The sequence below is a fragment of the Carcharodon carcharias genome, chromosome 37, assembly GCF_017639515.1.
Source record: "Carcharodon carcharias isolate sCarCar2 chromosome 37, sCarCar2.pri, whole genome shotgun sequence".
In the NCBI taxonomy this organism is placed as follows: domain Eukaryota; kingdom Metazoa; phylum Chordata; class Chondrichthyes; order Lamniformes; family Lamnidae; genus Carcharodon; species Carcharodon carcharias.
This window is the reverse complement of record NC_054503.1, coordinates 2,400,363-2,417,907: the sequence shown is the minus strand read 5'-3', so window position 1 is coordinate 2,417,907 and position 17,545 is coordinate 2,400,363. Positions and strand designations below refer to the sequence as shown.

Here is a 17,545-nt window from a genome sequence, read left to right as displayed (position 1 = left end):
GAGATGTCAGACCAGACTGCAGAGGCATTCCCTCATTGTGCTAGTGATCGGAGGCTGGGAGTTAGGCCCTGCGCTATATTGCAAAGGCTTTACACCACAGAAACAGGCCATTCAGCCCAGTAGGTCCATGTTGGTGTTTATGCACCGCATGAGGCTCCTTCCACCCTTTGCAGTCTCCCCCCATAACCAGGTCCTTCTATTCCTCTCTCCTTCGTGTGTTTATCCAGCTTCCCCCTTAAATGCATCTATACTATTCACTTCAACTACTCCCTGTGGTAGCGAATTTCACGATCTCCACACCCCCTGGGTGAAGACATTTCTCCTGAATTCCTGACTGGATTTATTAGTGACTGTCTTATATTGATGGCCCCCCTAGTTCTGGCCTCACCTTTAGCAGGAGCACCTTCTCCAAGTCAAATGCTTTCATAAACTAAAGGGCCTCTGTCAGGTCACCCCTCGGCCTTCACTCCTCTGGAGGACAGAGCCCCGGCCTGCTCAGTCTTTCCTGATAGGTAAAGCCTCTCAGTCTCCGGTGCCTCGATATCCATATTATAACGTGTGCTGTCCAAACCGTGAGTGGTAACGCCCAAGTCTAGCAAAATTAAAACCCAAGATAAGTACCGGATCATGTCCAGCTCCGGTGGGGGCCTCAGACGGAGAGAGTTGGTTAATCAGTCACAGGTGACAGTCACGAAAGCAGAAAATGCTGGAAAAACTCAGCAGGTCTGTCAGCGTCCGTAGGGAGAGAAAAACAGAGTTAACGTTTCAAGTCCGTATGACCCTCCTTCAGAGCAGGTAACACGGTAACAGTAAAAATGGTGGTGTCCTTACGAAAGATTGACTGGTAGATATTAGACCAAGGGCTTGGTCAAAGAGATCGATTTTGAGGAACGTCCTAAAAGGAGAAAGAGAGGGGCCAGAGATTTAGAGAAGGAATTGCAGGGCTTAAGGTGAAGGCACAAGTCCCAATGCTGGAGCAATTAAAAGCGGGGAAGTGGGGCTCATCAGCAAGTTGAGTTTGGACAAGCTGCGTTGTTATAGTGATATAAAGGCACCAATCACTCAGAAAGGATTGGGCGAACAGGTTCATTTATTACAAACACGTGAATTAGGAGCAGGAGTGAGGCCACTCAGCTCCCTCGAGCCTGCTTTGCCGTTCAATAAGATCACGGCTGATCTGATTGTAACCTCAACTCCACATTCCCGCCGACGCCCCGATAACCTTTCACCCACTTACTTATCAAAAATCTAACCGGCTGTGCCTTAAAGATATTCAAAGATTCTGCTTCCCCTGCCTTTTGAGGAAGAGAGTTCCAAAGACTCAAGATCCTCTGAGAGAGAAAATTTCTCCTCATCTCTATCCTAAATGGGCGACCCCTTATTTTTAAACAAAATGATGGCACTCAACATGGAGCGTGAACCCACAAACTTGAGATTAAGGGGTTCATGCTCCATTGACAGAGCTGGCCAGACACACATGTGAACAGATATGCATTATATTTGTTTGTGGCATGTGGGTATCACTGCCTGGGCCAGCATTTATTGCCCATCCCCCTTTGTTCAGAGGGCATTTTAAGAGCCAAACACATTTCTGTGGGTGAGTCTGCAGTCACATGCAGGCCAGGCTAGAGGTAAGGACAGCACATTTCCTTCTCTACATGACATGAGTGAACCAGATAGGTTTTTACAGCAATCAATTCTAGATTTTTATTGATTTCTAATTTTACCATCTACCATGGTGGGATTTGAACCAGGGTCCCCAGAGCATTACCCTGGGTTTCTAGAATACCAGCCCAGTGACAATACCACTACATCACCTCTATCCATGGGTACAGGAATGAAAAGCTAGAAGACATCAGTGGCAGATCTGTGTGTGTGTGTGTGTGTGTGTGTGTGCGTGCGTACGTTCTACTAAAAGGCAAAGGTGAGGCTAGGACTGGATCGCATGACACACTTCCCTTCTAGTGATGTTATGCTGCTGTACCTTAAAGGCGTTTTACAGCAGGACAGGGCGTGATGGGAGATAGGAGAGAAAGCAGAGAAAGATGCCAGTCCTTAACGAGGACATTGGGTATCTTTAGAGGAAGTTTGCTCCAGTGGGCTAGTAGAAGGGGCAGAAGCAGTGGAGATGGCTGATTGGATGAAGCCATCTTGAAAATTTAAATCAGTTCACCCTTTACCCTTCTAAATTCCAGGGAATCCAACCCTAGTTTGCGTAATATCTCCTCATAATTTCATAACAGGGAATAATGTCATCTTTGTGAATGGCTACGATATTGTAGATGCTTATTTTGTCTACATACGAACATAGGAATTCGGAGCAGGAGTAGGCCATTTGGCCCCTCGAGCCTGCTCCGCCATTCAATAAGATCATGACTGATCTGATTGTGGCCTCAACTCCACTTTCCTCTATTCTATGTCTACCCCCTATTACCTTTGACTCCCTTGTTAGTCAATAATCTATCTAAACCTGACTTAAAAATATTCATTGACCCATCCTCCATTGCTCTTTGAGGAAGAGAGATCCCCAGACTCATAACCCTCTGAGAGAAAAAAAAACCTCTCCTCGTCTCCATCTTATCACTTATTTTTAAACTGTGTCCCCTGGTTCTAGTCTCCCCCACAAGGGGAAACATCCTCTCAGTATCCCCCCTGCCAAGTCCCCTCAGGATCTTATACGTTTCAATAAGGTCACCTCTCGTTCTCCTGAACTCCAATGGACACAGGGCCAGCCTGTCCAGCCTTTCCTCATAGGTTAACCCCCTCATCCCAGGAACCAGCCAAGTGAACCTTCCCTGAACTGCTTCTTATGCAATTATATCCTTTCTTAAATGAGACCAAAACTGTACACAGTGCTCTATGTAGGGTAGCTTTCCATTATTCGTGATCAAAATGCTAAGGGTTTTCCAGTGTCTTGAGAATATAATCAGGTTTTCCAGTTGCCTCTTCAGAGAATCCTCCTCAACAACTAAATATCCATGCCCTGAAGATTCAGGCGTACACAGACATCAGTTCGCCATCGTTGTCTTGCACAAGATACCAGTTGAAAGCATCTTTCACAGCTCCTCACACAGGTTTCAGTAATTTAATCCCAGACAATGCCTGGGGCGGGTGGTGGGGCCAGAGAAAGCCTATAGCGGTGAGCTGCTCTCTCTCTCTCTCTCTCTCTCTGTCTCTCTCTCTCCCTTCATCAGTTTAAAAATTACCCGGAAAAAGAAAATTGTGTTCGATGCAGCCGCGAACTGTCTGCGGTCTGGTCACTCCGGAGTTGATGTTTCTCTATAAAAATCAATCATTTGATTTAAATCGGTGCAGACTCGATGGGCCGAAGGGCCTCTTCTGTGCCGTTTGATTCTGTGAAATAAAGTTGTAAAGCCTTGTAGGCCTCCGTGTTGATGGGGCTTGTTGACAGGAATGGTGCTGGGGACGCAATGCCGACGACCTCACTTAAATGTGACCTGGAAGCAGATGTGCCGGTGCCTCGGTTGGCTGAGATGCAGGTGCACAGAGTGGCGGCTTCCCAACATCGACGGTCACTGCTCTCACTTGGGCCTTAGAGACGGGTGTTGACAGTTGATTTAGCTGCCCGTTGGTCCCATCCTACCCTAGTCCGATGCTCCTGGTCCCAAAGAGAGCTGCCAACCCCTCCAGGGTTGGCCTGGAGTCCCCAGGAATTGAAGGTCAATCTCCAGGACACTGGAGAGAAATCAGCGGGACTTGATAAAAGGCTGTTTCTCTTTTAAATTTTCATTGGACATTTCTCTTTACCAGATATAGAAATGTGGGGGGTGGGGGAAGAAAAGGCTGTTTGGCTGATGGTCAAACACCCTCCAAATGGGTCATGAGCCTTTTTGCTTTCCGATTGGCGTAGGAAGGCTGTACATCACAAGGATGGATGTGTTGGCCGACTAATGGCTGGAGCGTGGCTGTGGGGGACAAGTCATGTGATGAAACCTCCAGGGATACGTTTAAACTGAGTTGGCGACCCTACTTCCAACACAAAGCCTTTACACAGCAACCGGGAGTGGGAACAAGAGTGACTTATCACTCTCCCCTTCTGTAACCAAGTATGAGGAGCCATTTGACGGGTCTCACCAGGGCCTGAAGTGAGACCAGCTATCTAGCAGGTAGGAACAGGAGTAGGCCGCTGTTCCGCACCACTCAATAAGATCATGGCTGATTTGTGACCAAACTCCACATTCCCGTCTTTCATCCAGCCCCCTTAATGCCTTGGATTAACAAAAATCTATCAATCTCGGATTTAAAATGAACAATTGATCGAGCATCAATTGCCATTTGCGGGAGAGAGAGTTCCCAAACTTCTCCCACCCTTTGTGTGTGGGCGTGTTTCCTAATCTCACTCCTGAAAGGTCTGGCTCCCATTTTTAGACTCTGCCCCCCGCCCTAGTCCTAGACTCCCCCAACCAGCGGGAAACAGCTTCTCCCTATCCGCCCCTATCTGTTCCCCCTTAATTGATCAAATCACCCAATAACCTTCTAAATTTCAGAGAATACAACTTTAGTTTGTGTAATCTCTCCTCTTAATTTAATCCTTTAAACTCGGCCTCACTTGCTGGCTTCATGGACTTATTGCCTTCTCTTACTATAACATTCTTAAAGCATTGAAAAGAAAAGGCTATCATTAAAATTATGATTAAAATTGGCCACTAAAATTGTCCGTAGTTTGTCTCCACGTTAAAAAGAGAGATAGACTTGCATTGGAAGATGTCCAGCAAAGGTTCGCTACATTGGCCCCTGGGATGAAGGGTTGAGTAAATTGGGCTTATATTCTCTGGAGTTTAGAAGGATGAGAGGTGATCTCATTCAAGCTTACAAGATTTTGAAGGGGTTGTGACAGGGTGGACGCTGAGAGATTGTTTCCGCTGGTCGGGGAATCTAAAACACGGGGGGACACAGTCTCAGGATAAGGGGCCCGATCATTTAGGACTGAGATGAGGAGAAAATGCTTCACTCAAAAGGGGTTGTGAATCTTTGGAATTCTCTACCCCAGAGGATTGAAGATGCTCCATCGTTGAATACGTTTAAGGCTGTGGGATAGACAGGGTTTTGGTCTCTCAGGGAATCAAGGGATATGGGGAGTGGGTGGGAAAATGGAGTTGAAGCCCAAGATCAGCCATGATTGTATTGAATGGCGGAGCAGGCTCGATGGGCCGAGTGGTCTACTCCTGCTCCTATTTCTTGTGTTCATGTGTGGAGTGGATACAAAGAGGAAGATACACTTGTGGGAAAGGCCCTAACTAGAGGCCATCAGTATCAGATAGTCACCAAGAAATCCAATGGGGAATTCAGAAAAAACCCTCTTTACTCGAGAGTGGCGAGAACGTGCAACTCAGTACCTCACGTTGAAGTGAAAAATATTTTAGGGGAAGATGGCTAAGGATTCTAAGAGGCAGTTTCCTTTGCCTGGAACTTGGGGTCACATTTGGTTAGCCATTTTGGACTGAGACGAGGAGCAAGTTCCTCACGCAGGGGGGTGCGAATATTTGGAACTCTCTGCCATAGAGATGCTCAAGTCGTTGCATATATTCAAGGCAGAGATCAACATTTTATTCATTTGTTCATGAGATGTGGCTGTCACTGGCTGGGCCAGCATTTATTGCCCTGTGTTCAGGGTTAACCACATTGCCCTGGAGTTAGGGCTGCAGATTTCCTTCCCTAAGGGGACATTGGCAACCCAGACAGGTTTTTACAATAATCAACAATGATTATCATCAGACTTTTAATTCCAGATTTCTATTGAATTCAAATTTCACCATCTGCCTTGGCGGGATTTGAACCCAGGTCCCCAGAGCATTACCCCAGGTCTCTAGAATGCCAGCCCAGTAACAATGTCACTATGCCATTGCCTCCTCACCAGATTTTTGGGCACGAAGGGTGTCAAGAGATAGGGCAGGAAAGTAGAGTTGAGGTCGAAGGTCAGCCGTGATCTTGCTGAATGGCAGAGCAAGCTCGAGGGCCAAAACGGGCCTACTCCTGCTCCTAATTCTTATGCGACGATTCTGTCACTGGGTTCCTGAAGTGTAAAGTATTCCATTCTCCGATGATAATAGTCTCTTTTCTTTAAGAACACAGGAACTTGCCAAAGGGGAAAAGATATGTACAGCTAAATTAAAAACAAACATTGATGATTAGCAAACAGCAGATGTGCCAGTATCTGCAAGAAATGTGTTGAATATAAATTCAGGAGAACTATTATGCAAAATACATATTTAAAACTTTGACCTGAGCAACTTTCAATGTGTTCTCAGCATTTTTTCTGTTTGCATTTCAAAATTTAAGCAATTTTAAGTTCTGTTTTCTTTTATTTATTGATAAAATTGGCTTTAGTCCCAGCAAATAGTTAGACCAGAGCAATGGCCAGAGAGAATGCTTATTTTTAAATCCCTCCATGGCCTCACCCTCTCCCCTCTACCTTTGTGACCTCTTCTAGCCCCACAATCCTCCAAGATCACTGTGTTAATACTCTCCAAGCCGTTTTGTGAAGCCAAAAGACACAGAGCCTTTATTTATTGAGAGAGGTTACAGACTTGATCAGTCTCAGAGTTCTCCTTCCACTCAACCCAGTGTCCCAGCTGTCCCCTATTTATACATGCTTGCTCTGAACAATGTATAATCTTAAATTGAATTTAAATATATATTTGTGTGTTAAGAAAGGTAAAAATGGTTGCAGTTTCAGTTAGGTTTTGTTTATGAACCTTGGTGCTTGGGTGTTTGGATAGACTTGCTACTAAATGGTTTCCAGTCTTCTGGGTTTGTTTGTGTGCATACATTTTTAACGGGGTCTTACAACCCCTGAAGTGAAAGAGATGGGTTAAAAGGGGTTGAAAGTTCAGTGATTTTGGAAACAAAACACAAAGTAGAAAATTGTTGCCTAGCGACAGTGACCCAGTGACACAGAGACAGGGAAAAAAGACAGAAGTTGAGTGGGGGAGAGTTCAGAGTATGTGAGCTGGAGATTTGATGTTCCCTGAGAATAGAAATTGCAAGGCTAGTGGGGCAGTAGTCAACAGAATAATCAGTTATGGGACTCAATAAACTGATCACTGGAAGACTGAGTTTAGGGAGCTCATTTGCTTGCCCTGCAGGTGAAGAATCAGTGAGGTTTAGAGTACAGTTTTTGGATGTCTCGGGGAGAGACACGAGATGGGTTGAGAAGCATTAAGTGAATGCTCAGGAATTTGCAAGAGGATAACCATTTGCAACTGTGGCAGTCCCAAGCCTTTGTGTCAAACAAGTGGTAACTCTTCATTGGTGCATGCGTCTGTAAAGATATTGCTTGGGTAAAGGAAAAGTGGGAATTTGAATCGTCCTCTCGTGTTTACATCGAGATCTTTCCGACCTTTTTGTCTGGCGTAATATAGTTCACTTGTCTTGTTTGCTTAAGTACTTCCTTTTAGTTTTGAAAGTGCACCAGCAGACTCCTGTGAATCTGTTCAATAACTTACCTCCATGTTTCTGAAATAAAGTTTGGGTTTATCAAGCTAGGTTTCATTCTGGGATCTGACTTGCCCAGTATTAACATCAGCTGGGATTGTAACAGTGCTGAAAATACTTAAGTAAACAATGCCCTTCACTTGTGCATCCCAACAATGTTGCTGCAAGCAGCGGAATGACCCCTTCTAAGAGTAAAAGCTAAGAAGGAGGAGCAGGTGATTAGCCTGGAGTCCCAGGTGGCCGAGGGACAGAATGTTTTCGGAGTTTGCCGCATCTTTGCTTCCTTGAACGATACTTTTGTCCACGTCACCGACCTGTCCGGCAAGGAAACCATCTGCCATGTCACTGTTGGGGTGGGGGGGGGAGATGAAGGTGAAGGCAGACAGAGACAAGTCCTCCCCGTGTGTTGCCATGTTGACCACTCATGGCGTGTCTCAGGGATGCAAGGAGCCGGGCATCACCGCGCTACGTGGCAAACTACACGCCACTGGAGGCAACAGGACCTAAAACCCCTGGACGCAGGTGCCCAGTCAGCCCCGAGAGCCCTGGCTCGATCTGGGATGCGGATAGGCCAGGCCGAGGACGTTACTCCCAGTCTGTCGGAGGGCACTCCTAGAAAGGGAGGCCGCAGAGGTCGTCGCTTGTAAGTGTTTTCTGCATGAGCCATTAGTGTAACTAATAAGAGAGTTCTTCCAAAAAAAAAACCCAAAATAATTAACACTCTGCACTCCTCTAATTCTCCAGCCACCACTGTGCCTTCAGCTGCCTGGACCCTAAGCTCTGGAATTCCTTAATTCCCTCCCTAAACGTCTCCACCCCTCTCTCCTCCTTCAAGATGCTCCTTAAAGCGCTATACAAATGCAAGTTGCTGTTGTTGAGGGCTGCCACGGCCTTAGCTTGCCTCCATTAACCCCAGATCTCCATGCGTTGTGAAACTAGAATTTGAACAAACTTGTGCCTCGAACTGGAAGGCCTCCATTTTCCTGATGTGAAATATGTTGAGTCTTTTTTGGCTGGTGGGGCAAGGGGATGTCTTCAGTCGTCTAGCGAGTGAGGTAAGTCGGAGAGGACCTTTGGCTAAACCACATGTTTGGAACCGGGGGATGGTAGCATAATGATAAACATTCCTCAACCAGAAGCCTGGGCTGATACTCTGGAGACGTGAGTTCAAATCCCATCGTGGTCGCTAGAGGGATTTGAATTCAATTAATAAACGTGGAACAAAATGCCAGTCTTATTCATCAATAGTAACAAAACAACCAGATTGTTGTATGAACCCATTTGGTTTCCCAGTGCCTTTCAGGGGAGGGAAATCTGCCAACCTTACCCGGTCTGGCCTGCGTGTGACTCCAGCCCCAAAGCGAAGTGGCTGACTCCTCAATGCCCCCTGAAATGGCCAATAAAGCTGCTCACTTGTAGGCAGTGCCCCCTGCCACCCACTCAGGGGTGATTGCTGGATGGGCAATAAATGCTGACCTGGGGGTGGGGATAGGGATGGGGGTGCCAGCATTTTCTTATTTTTTGTCCTGGCTTCTCCAGTCTATCCACGTAACTTGAATCCCTCACTCCAGAGCCATTATGGTAGCTCCCTTCTGCATCCTGTCCGAAGCCTTCATATCCTTCCACGTGTAAGCGAGCAGAGAATCTGGTCGGTGGAATATCATGTGGGAAAATGGGAGGTTGTCCACTTTGGCAGGATAAACAGAAAAGCAGAATGTTATTTAAGTGGAGAGAGACGGCAGAATGCTGCAGTGCAGAGGGATCTGGGCGTCCTGGTACATGACTCACGAAAAGTTAGCACGCAGGTACAGCAAGCGATTAGGAAGGCAAATGGGCTGTTAGCCTTTATTGCAAGGGTGAAGGATAAAAGCAGGGTAGCCTTGTCCCACCTGTGCAAGGCATTGGTGAGACCAAACTTAGAATACTGTGCGCAGCTTTGGTCCCTTTATGTATGGAAGGATAAACTTACATTGGAGGACAGTTCAGAGAAGGTTCACTCGGCTGATCCCTGGAATGAAGGGGGTTTGTCTTATGAGGAAAGGCTGGGCAGGTTGGGCCGATACCCATTGGAGTTTAGAAGAGTGAGAGGTGATCTTATTGAAACATGTAAGGTCCTGAGGAGGCTGGACAGGGTGGGTGCGGAGAGGGTGTTCCCCCTCGTGGGGGGATCCAGCACTCGGAGGAACAGTTTCGAAAGTAGTGGTCTATTTAAGATGACGATGGGGAGGAATTTCTTCTCTCAGAAGGTCACTAGTCTGTGGAAGTTCTCTTCCCCAGAGAGCAGTGGAGGCTGGGTCATTGAATATATTCAAGGCTGAGGTAGACAGGTTTTTGATCGACAAGGGGGTCAAGAGTTATCGGAGGAAGGCAGGAAAATGGAATTAAAGCCCAAATCAGCTCAGCCATGATCTTATTGAATGGCGGAGCAGGCTTGAGGGGCTGAATGGCCTCTTCCTGCTCCTGTCCCTTGCGCTTTGTATTCCAACTTTAAAGTACAGTGCCTGGCGTTGGGCACGACACTCCGGCTGGGATCGAGTGCCTCACACTTTGAGACGCAGGAAACGGTGACCTCAATAGGAATCGCTTGCGACCAGGACGTAGATGGGCCAGCAGAACGGGGCAGGCAAGCGGCAGGTGGACTTTAACGCAGAGGTGCGTGGCGTGACGCGTTAAGGTAGAAGGGGCAGGGAGAGGCAATACTACGGATTCCATGCAGCAGTTCCAAAGAGTGCGTAGGAGCAGAGGGACCCTGGACGCGCACGTGCAACGATCTTGGCAGGTGGCGTTGCACACCGAGACCACGGTCAGTAAGACCTGTGGGATGTTGGGCTTCAAGAATAGAGCGATAGAGCAGGGAAGTTACGCTGAACCCTTATAAAGCCCTGGTTAGACCACAGCAGTTCTGGTCACCACCGCTTAGGAGCTGTTCCCATTAAGCTGATGGGACAAGGGCCAAGGGACACAGCTTCAAGACGTTGGGCAAGAGAAGCGGGGAGAACATGAGGAAGGACATTTTTTGTTTCTTATGAAGCGAGTGGTGATGCCCTGGGACCTCGCTGCCCACGAGGGGTGGGGGGCGGTGGGGGGGAGGGCGGAAGCTGGGGCGATGAATGATTTCAAAAGGGAGGTTGGATGGGCTCTAGAGTGAAATACAGGGGATAGAGTGAGAATGGGACTGATTGGATTGTTGTGCAGGTCGCCGGTACAGACCCGTTGGGCAGAATGGCCTCCCCTTGCGCCGCGAGTGACCCTGAGGGCTGGATTTTACCGCGTTCCTGACTGCCCACCGCACCGTACTGACGGCAATCCCGCAGCAGCTTGACCCTATCCCTGGAGGAAGGCCTGCCGCAGAGGGCTGATGGCCAACTGGGCAGCTGGCAGCCCTGGAGTCCCAGCAGCGCCACTCCGGGGCGGTGGCCACTGCTGGGAGTACAGGCAGTCCCAGCGAGGAGGTGGCCTGACTCGAGGTAAGTTCGGGGCATTGCCAGGGCCAAGTTCTGCAAGACCCTGGCAACGGTGGTGGGGGCGGGAGGGGGTGGGGGGGGGGGGGGGGGAATGCGGGGTGGGTTTGAGAGGCCAAGGGTGGGGGGGGTGGGATGAGGTTGGGATTGGGAGGGTGGGGGGGGGGACCATGACCTCGGATGTGGGGGTGGGTTGCCCCAGTGGGCGCAGGGAACCGCCCCAAAGGAGGTCCCTTCCCCCCTCTCTTGTCTGCCACCAGCCCACTTAGCGAAAGCTGTCAGGCTACCAGCTTGGCATGGGCCTCCCCCTTGCCTTCGATAAAATACTGGTGGGGGAGGGGGGGGGGGTGCAGGATGAGGCCCTTAAGTGGGTATTAATTGGTCAGTTGGTCAGTTGAGGGCCTCAACGGGGCCAAGGATGGGCAGGCCGACCCCGTACAATTTGAGACAGGTCGGAGATGGCGGGTAGGCAGAGGGCAGGCCACACACTGGATTTGAGGGGAGGTGGTGGCGTAGTGTTGTTGTCACTGGGCTAGTGTACTGGAGACCCAGGGTAATGCTCCGGGGGACCTGGGTTCATAATCCCACCACAGCAGACAGTGGAATTTGAATCCAATAAAAATCTGGAGTTAAAAGTCTGATGTTAAAAATCCCATCTGGTTCACTTAGAGAAGGAAATCTGCTGTCCTTACCCGGTCTGGCCTATGTGTGACTCCAGACCCCACAGCAATTGTGGTTGCCTCTTAAAGGCTGCCTGAACAAGGGCAATTAGGGATGGGCGATAAATTCCATCACTAGCCAGTGACACCCTACATCCCACGAGCAAATAAAAAAAGACATACTCACCAGTCAGCGAGTGTAAAATCCAGCCCTATACCTCGATGACTGCTCTAAACTTGCTAGCTCTTTCACTCATGCTTCACCAGCTTCGTTCTACCGCCCGCAAAGGGCACCCCAGGTCTCTCTCTCTCTGCCTTGCAATTCCTTTCCCATCACCTGCCCCCAGCGGCTGGCCAGACCTACTTTCAAATCCTTGGCCTGCGGGGCAGGTGGAAGCCTATTAGAAATGTAATCCGCTCCATTCTGCAAGCTGAGAAGGCTCCTGACTGTTAAGGGTTAAACTCGATCTTCCCTCTCCCCAGCTCGGATGCTGTGCAGGCTAGGACGTGTGAAGCTGTGGCTCTGCACGGGAAACAAATTTCCGTTGCTGTTGTACAGTTAATCGGGCACATAATCTAACTTCTTAAATAAGCAATATGATTCATATGCGAGTATAATACATCTTTAAACAGGCAGAAAAATGTAATATAAAAAAGATTTTTCTTTGGGGCATGCATCTGAGTCAGGGAAGATTAAGAATTTAAGAATTCTGTTGTAAATAATTTAAAGTATCATATAGTAACGAATACAATTGACATACTTGTGTTCAACTCCAACATGGTCTCGCCCCTCCTTGTGTCGGCAACCTCCTCCAGCCCTATAACCCTCCGAGATCTCTGCGCTCCTCAAATTCCGGGCCCCCTGATTATCCCCACCCCCACAACCCCAGTTTTAATCGCTCCACCATTGGCCTTCAAAGCCCAAAGCCTGGGGGGGTGCCCTGAGCTCTGGAATTCGCTCCCTAATCCTCTCCGTCTCTCTCTCCTCCTTTAAGATGCTCCTTCAAACCGACCTCTTTGACCCAGCTTTTGGTCGCCTGTCCCTAAACACCTCTTCCTGTGGCTCGGGCGGTCGAATTTTGTTTGATGATGCTCCTGTGAAGTGCTGACATAGGTGATATGTAAATACAAGTTGTTGTTCAGAAAGGAATATACGATGAAATCGCTGCTGAATGGAGATGCAGATTCGATTAAATGGTGTCAGTCTAGTCTTTCCATCATTTGATATTGGGTTTCTCACTTCCACTCATGAAGGTGTAGACCATGTTTGCATATTTTAAAGCATTCTTTCACAGGATGTGGACATTGCTGCCTAGGTCAGCATTTATTGCCCATCCCTAGTTGCCCCTTGAGAAGGTGGTGGTGAGCTGCCTTCTTGAGCCGCTGCAGTCCCTGTGGTGTAGGTACACCCACAGTGCTGTTAGGGAGGGAGTTCCAGGGTTTTGACCCAGCGACAGTGAAGGAACGGCCGATATATTTCCAAGTCAGGATGGTGAGTGACTTGGAGGGGAACTTGCAGGTGGTGGTGTTCCCATGTGCCTGCTGCCCTTGTCCTTCTAAATGGTAGTGGCCGTGGGTTTGGAAGGTGCTGTCTAAGGAGCCTTGGTGAGTTGCTGCAGTGCATCTTGTAGATGGTACACACACTGCTGCTACTGTGTGTCGGTGGTGGAGGGAGTGAATGTTTGTGGATGGGGTGCCAATCAAGCGGGGCTGCTTTGTCCTGGATGGTGTTGAGCTTCTTGAATGTTGTGGGAGCTGCACTCATCCAGGCAAGTGGGGAGTATTCCATCACACTCCTGACTTGTGCCTTGTAGATGGTGGACAGGCTTTGGGGAGTCAGAGGGTGAGTTACTCTCCACAGAATTCTCAGCCCCTGACTTGCTCTTGTAGCCACAGTATTTATATGGCTGGTCCAGTTCATTTCTGATCAATAGTAACCCCCAGGTTGTTGATAGTGGGGGATTCAGCAATGGTAATGCCATTGAATGTCAAGGGAAGATCTTTAGATTCTCTCTTGTTGGAGATGGTCACTGCCTGGCACCTGTGAGGCATGAATGTCACTTGCCACTTATCAGGCCGAGTCGAAATGTTGAGGAGTTACGAATGGTGCTGAACATTGTGCAGTCTTCAGCGAACACCCCGCTTCTGACCTTATGATGGAAGGAAGGTCATTGATGAAGCAGCTGAAGATGGTTGGGCCGAGGACACTACCCTGAGGAACTCCTGCAGTGATGTCCTGGAGCTGAGATGACTGACCTCCAACAACCACAAACATCTTCCTTTGTGCTAGGTATGACTCCAACCCTGATTCCCGTTGACTGCAGTTTTGCTTGGGCTCCTTGATGCCACACTTGGTCAAATACGGCCTTCATGTCAGGGGCAGTCACTCTCACCTCACCCCTGGAGTTCAGCTCTTTTATCCATGTTTGAACCAAGACTGTAATGAGGTCAGGAGCTGAGTGGCCCTGGTGGAACCCAAACTAGGCATCAGTGAGCAGGTTATTTCTCAGCAAGTGCCGCTTGATAGCACTGTTGATGACCCCTTCCATTGCTTTGCTGAGATTGAGAGCAGATTCATGGGGTGGTAATTGGCTGGGTTGGATTTGTCCTGCTATTTGTGTACAGAACATACCTGGGCAGTTTTCCTGGGTAGATGCCAGTGTTGTAGCTGTACTGTAACAGCTTGGCTAGGGGCACGGCAAGTTCTGGAGCACAAGTCTTCAGTACTATTGCCAGAATATTGTCAGGTCCCATAGCCTTCAACCGTTTCTTGATATCACGTGGCGTGAATCGAATTGGCTGAAGACTGGCATCTGTGATGCTGGGGACCTCCGGAGGAGGCCGAGATGGATCATCCACTCGGCACTTCTGGCTGGTAGGGTACTAAGCTTCCCCCGGTTCTGTAGATGGGAAGTCTGCGGAGAGTAACTCACCCCCTGACTCCCCAAAGCCTGTCACCATCCACAGTTCTGCATCAGTTGACCATACTGAACATGTGATCCAGACCAAATCGTAGGAATATCGATGTCCCAGTAATTTCTTACATTGCTCACTCTTGTTTCTCAATCAAAGTTACCTTTAATGATATCACATTGACTGTGGTGTTAAAGCAGTTTCCACAGCATCATGAAGGCAGCATCAAGCTGTGCTTGTGCCTTTTAAATGCAGAGGCCTCTACATCAGGGCAGACAAGCGATCAGCTCCCTCATAACTCTTCGTGTTTAAGATCTACCCTGACCTTTTGACCTCATTCCTTCCTTGGTAACTGGGTTAGGAATTCGCTCCCTCGCTACCCTTTTAATCCAAGGATCAGGACAAGGGCCATTGCTTTTCCGTCAATATATTAGTGACCTAGATTTGGGTGTACAGGCATTATAGAAAAGGCAGGAATTTCAAAAAGGCAGGATATTTCTTAAATGGTCAGAGTCTGGGGACTGTTGATGTCCAGAGGGACCTGCATGTCTTTGTTCATGAATCACTAGAAGTCTGCATGCAGGTACAGCAGTAATTAAGAAGGCAAATGGTACGTGGGCCTTCATCGCCAGGGGATTTGAGTACAGGAGTAAAGATGTCTTGCTGCAATTGTATAGAGACTTGCTGAGACCACACCTGGAGTAGTGTATACAGTTTTGGAACAAAAACAGAATTACCTGGAAAAATTAACAAGTCTGGCATCATTGACGGAGAAGAAAAGAGTTGACGTTTCGAGTCCTCATGACCCTTCAACAGAACTGATTGAATATTAGGAAAAGGGTGAAATATAAGCTGGTTTAAGGTCGGGGGTGCGGTGGGGGGAGAGAAGTGGAGGTGGGTGTGGTTGTAGGGACAAGCAAGCAGTGATAGGAGCAGATAATCAAAAGATGTCACAGACAAAGGAACACAGAGGTGTTGAAGGTGGTGATATTATCTAAACGAATGTGCTCATTAAGAATGGATGGCAGGGCACTCAAGGTACAGCTCTAGTGGGGGTGGGGTGGAAAGACTAACAGGGCATACAAGATTTAAAAATAATGGAAATAGGTGGGAAAAGAAAAATCTATATAAATTATTGGAAAAAACGAAAGGAAGGGGGAAGAAACAGAAAGGGGGTGGGGATGGAGGAGGGAGTTCAAGACCTAAAGTTGTTGAACTCAATATTCAGTCCGGAAGGCTGTAAAGTGCCTAGTCAGAAGATGAGGTGTTGTTCATCCAGTTTGCGTTGGGCTTCACTGGAACAATGCAGCAAGCCAAGGACAGACATGTGGGCAAGAGAGCAGGGTGGAGTGTTAAAATGGCAAGCGACAGGGAGGTTTGGGTCATTCTTGCAGACAGACCGCAGGTGTTCTGCAAAGCGGTCGCCCAGTTTACGTTGCTTGCCATTTTAACACTCCACCCTGCTCTCTTGCCCACATGTCTGTCCTTGGCTTGCTGCAATGTTCCAGTGAAGCCCAACGCAAACTGGAGGAACAGCACCTCATCTTCCGCCTAGGCACTTTACATCCTTCCGGACTGAATATTGAATTCAACAACTTTAGGTCTTGAACTCCCTCCTCCATCCCCACCCCCTTTCTGTTTCTTCCCCCTTCCTTTTGTTTTTTCCAATAATTTATATAGATTTTTCTTTTCCCACCTATTTCCATTATTTTTAAATCTTGTATGCCCTGCTACTCTTTCCACCCCACCCCCACTAGAGCTGTACCTTGAGTGCCCTGCCATCCATTCTTAATGAGCACATTCGTTAAGATAATATCACCACCTTCAACACCTCTGTGTTCTTTTGTTCTTTTGTCTGTGACATCTTTTGATTATCTGCTCCTATCACTGCTTGCTTGTCCCTACAACCACTCTCCCCCCACTTCTCTCCCCCCATCGCACCCCCCCACCTTAAACCAGCTTATATTCACCCCTTTCCTAATATTCAATCAGTTCTGTTGAAGGGTCATGAGGACTCGAAACGTCAACTCTTTCCTTCTCCGCCTTTGCTGCCAGACCTGCTGAGTTTTTCCAGGTTATTCTGTTTTTGTTTTGGATTTCCAGCATCCGCAGTTTTTTGTTTTTATACAGTTTTGGTCTCCTTATCTAAGGAAGGATATACTTGCCATCGAGGGGGTGCAGCGGAGATTCACCAGACTGATCCCTGGGGTAGCAGGATTGTCTTATGAGGAGAGATTGAGGTAGCTGGGCCTGTGTTCTCTAGAGTTTAGAAGAATGAGAGTTCATCTTACTGAAACTTACAAAATTCTTACAGGGTTTGACAGGGTAGATGTAGATAGGATGTTTCTCCCGGCTGGTGAGTCTAGAGCGAGGGGACACAACCTCAGAATAAGGGGTCGGCCATTTAAGACTGAGATGAGAAGGAATTTCTTCACTCAGAGGGTGGTGAATCTTTGGAATTCTCTACCCCAGAGGGCTGTGGTAGCTCAGTCACTGAGTATGTTCAAAACAGAGGTCAATAGATTTCCGGAGATTAATGACATCAATGGATATTGAGATAGTGGGGAAAGTGGTGTAGAGATAGATGGTCAGCCACGATCTGTTTGAATGGCAGAGCAGGTTCGATGGGCCAAATGGCCTACTCCCACTCTATGTACACATATCAGAAAGGTGACAGGGCAGCTTGAGACCGTGATTCAAAAGGCTTACAGGACCCTGGACTTTAAAAACAGACAAAGCGAATACAAAAGCAAAGAAGCTACCTATATAAAACACAGGTTTGGCCTCAGCTGTAGTGTTGTGTCCAATTCTGGGCACCGCGCTTTTGGAAAGACTTTAGAGATGCTGCGTAAAAGAGTTACTACAATGGCTCCAGGGATGAGGAGCATTGGTCCCGTGGATAGATTGGAGATGGTGGGGTCGTTGTGCTTAGAGAAGAGAAGGCTGAGAAGAGATTTTGACAGAGGCGTGCAAATCGATGAGGGGCCTGGACAGAGTGGATCGAGAGAAACCGTCCCTATTGGCTGAAGGGCCAAGAACCAGAGGGCGCTGATTTAA

General features: G+C 48.1%; 1 protein-coding gene and 1 pseudogene across 2 annotated transcripts in view; both read left to right on the top strand.

Moving 5' to 3' along the window:
• Positions 1 to 17,545, top strand: part of LOC121272973 (neurexin-2-like) — a 2,565,635-nt gene that overhangs the window by 316,847 nt on the left and 2,231,243 nt on the right. The gene's annotated exons all lie outside the window — the stretch shown is intronic.
• LOC121273004 lies at positions 3,432 to 8,102 on the top strand (annotated as a pseudogene).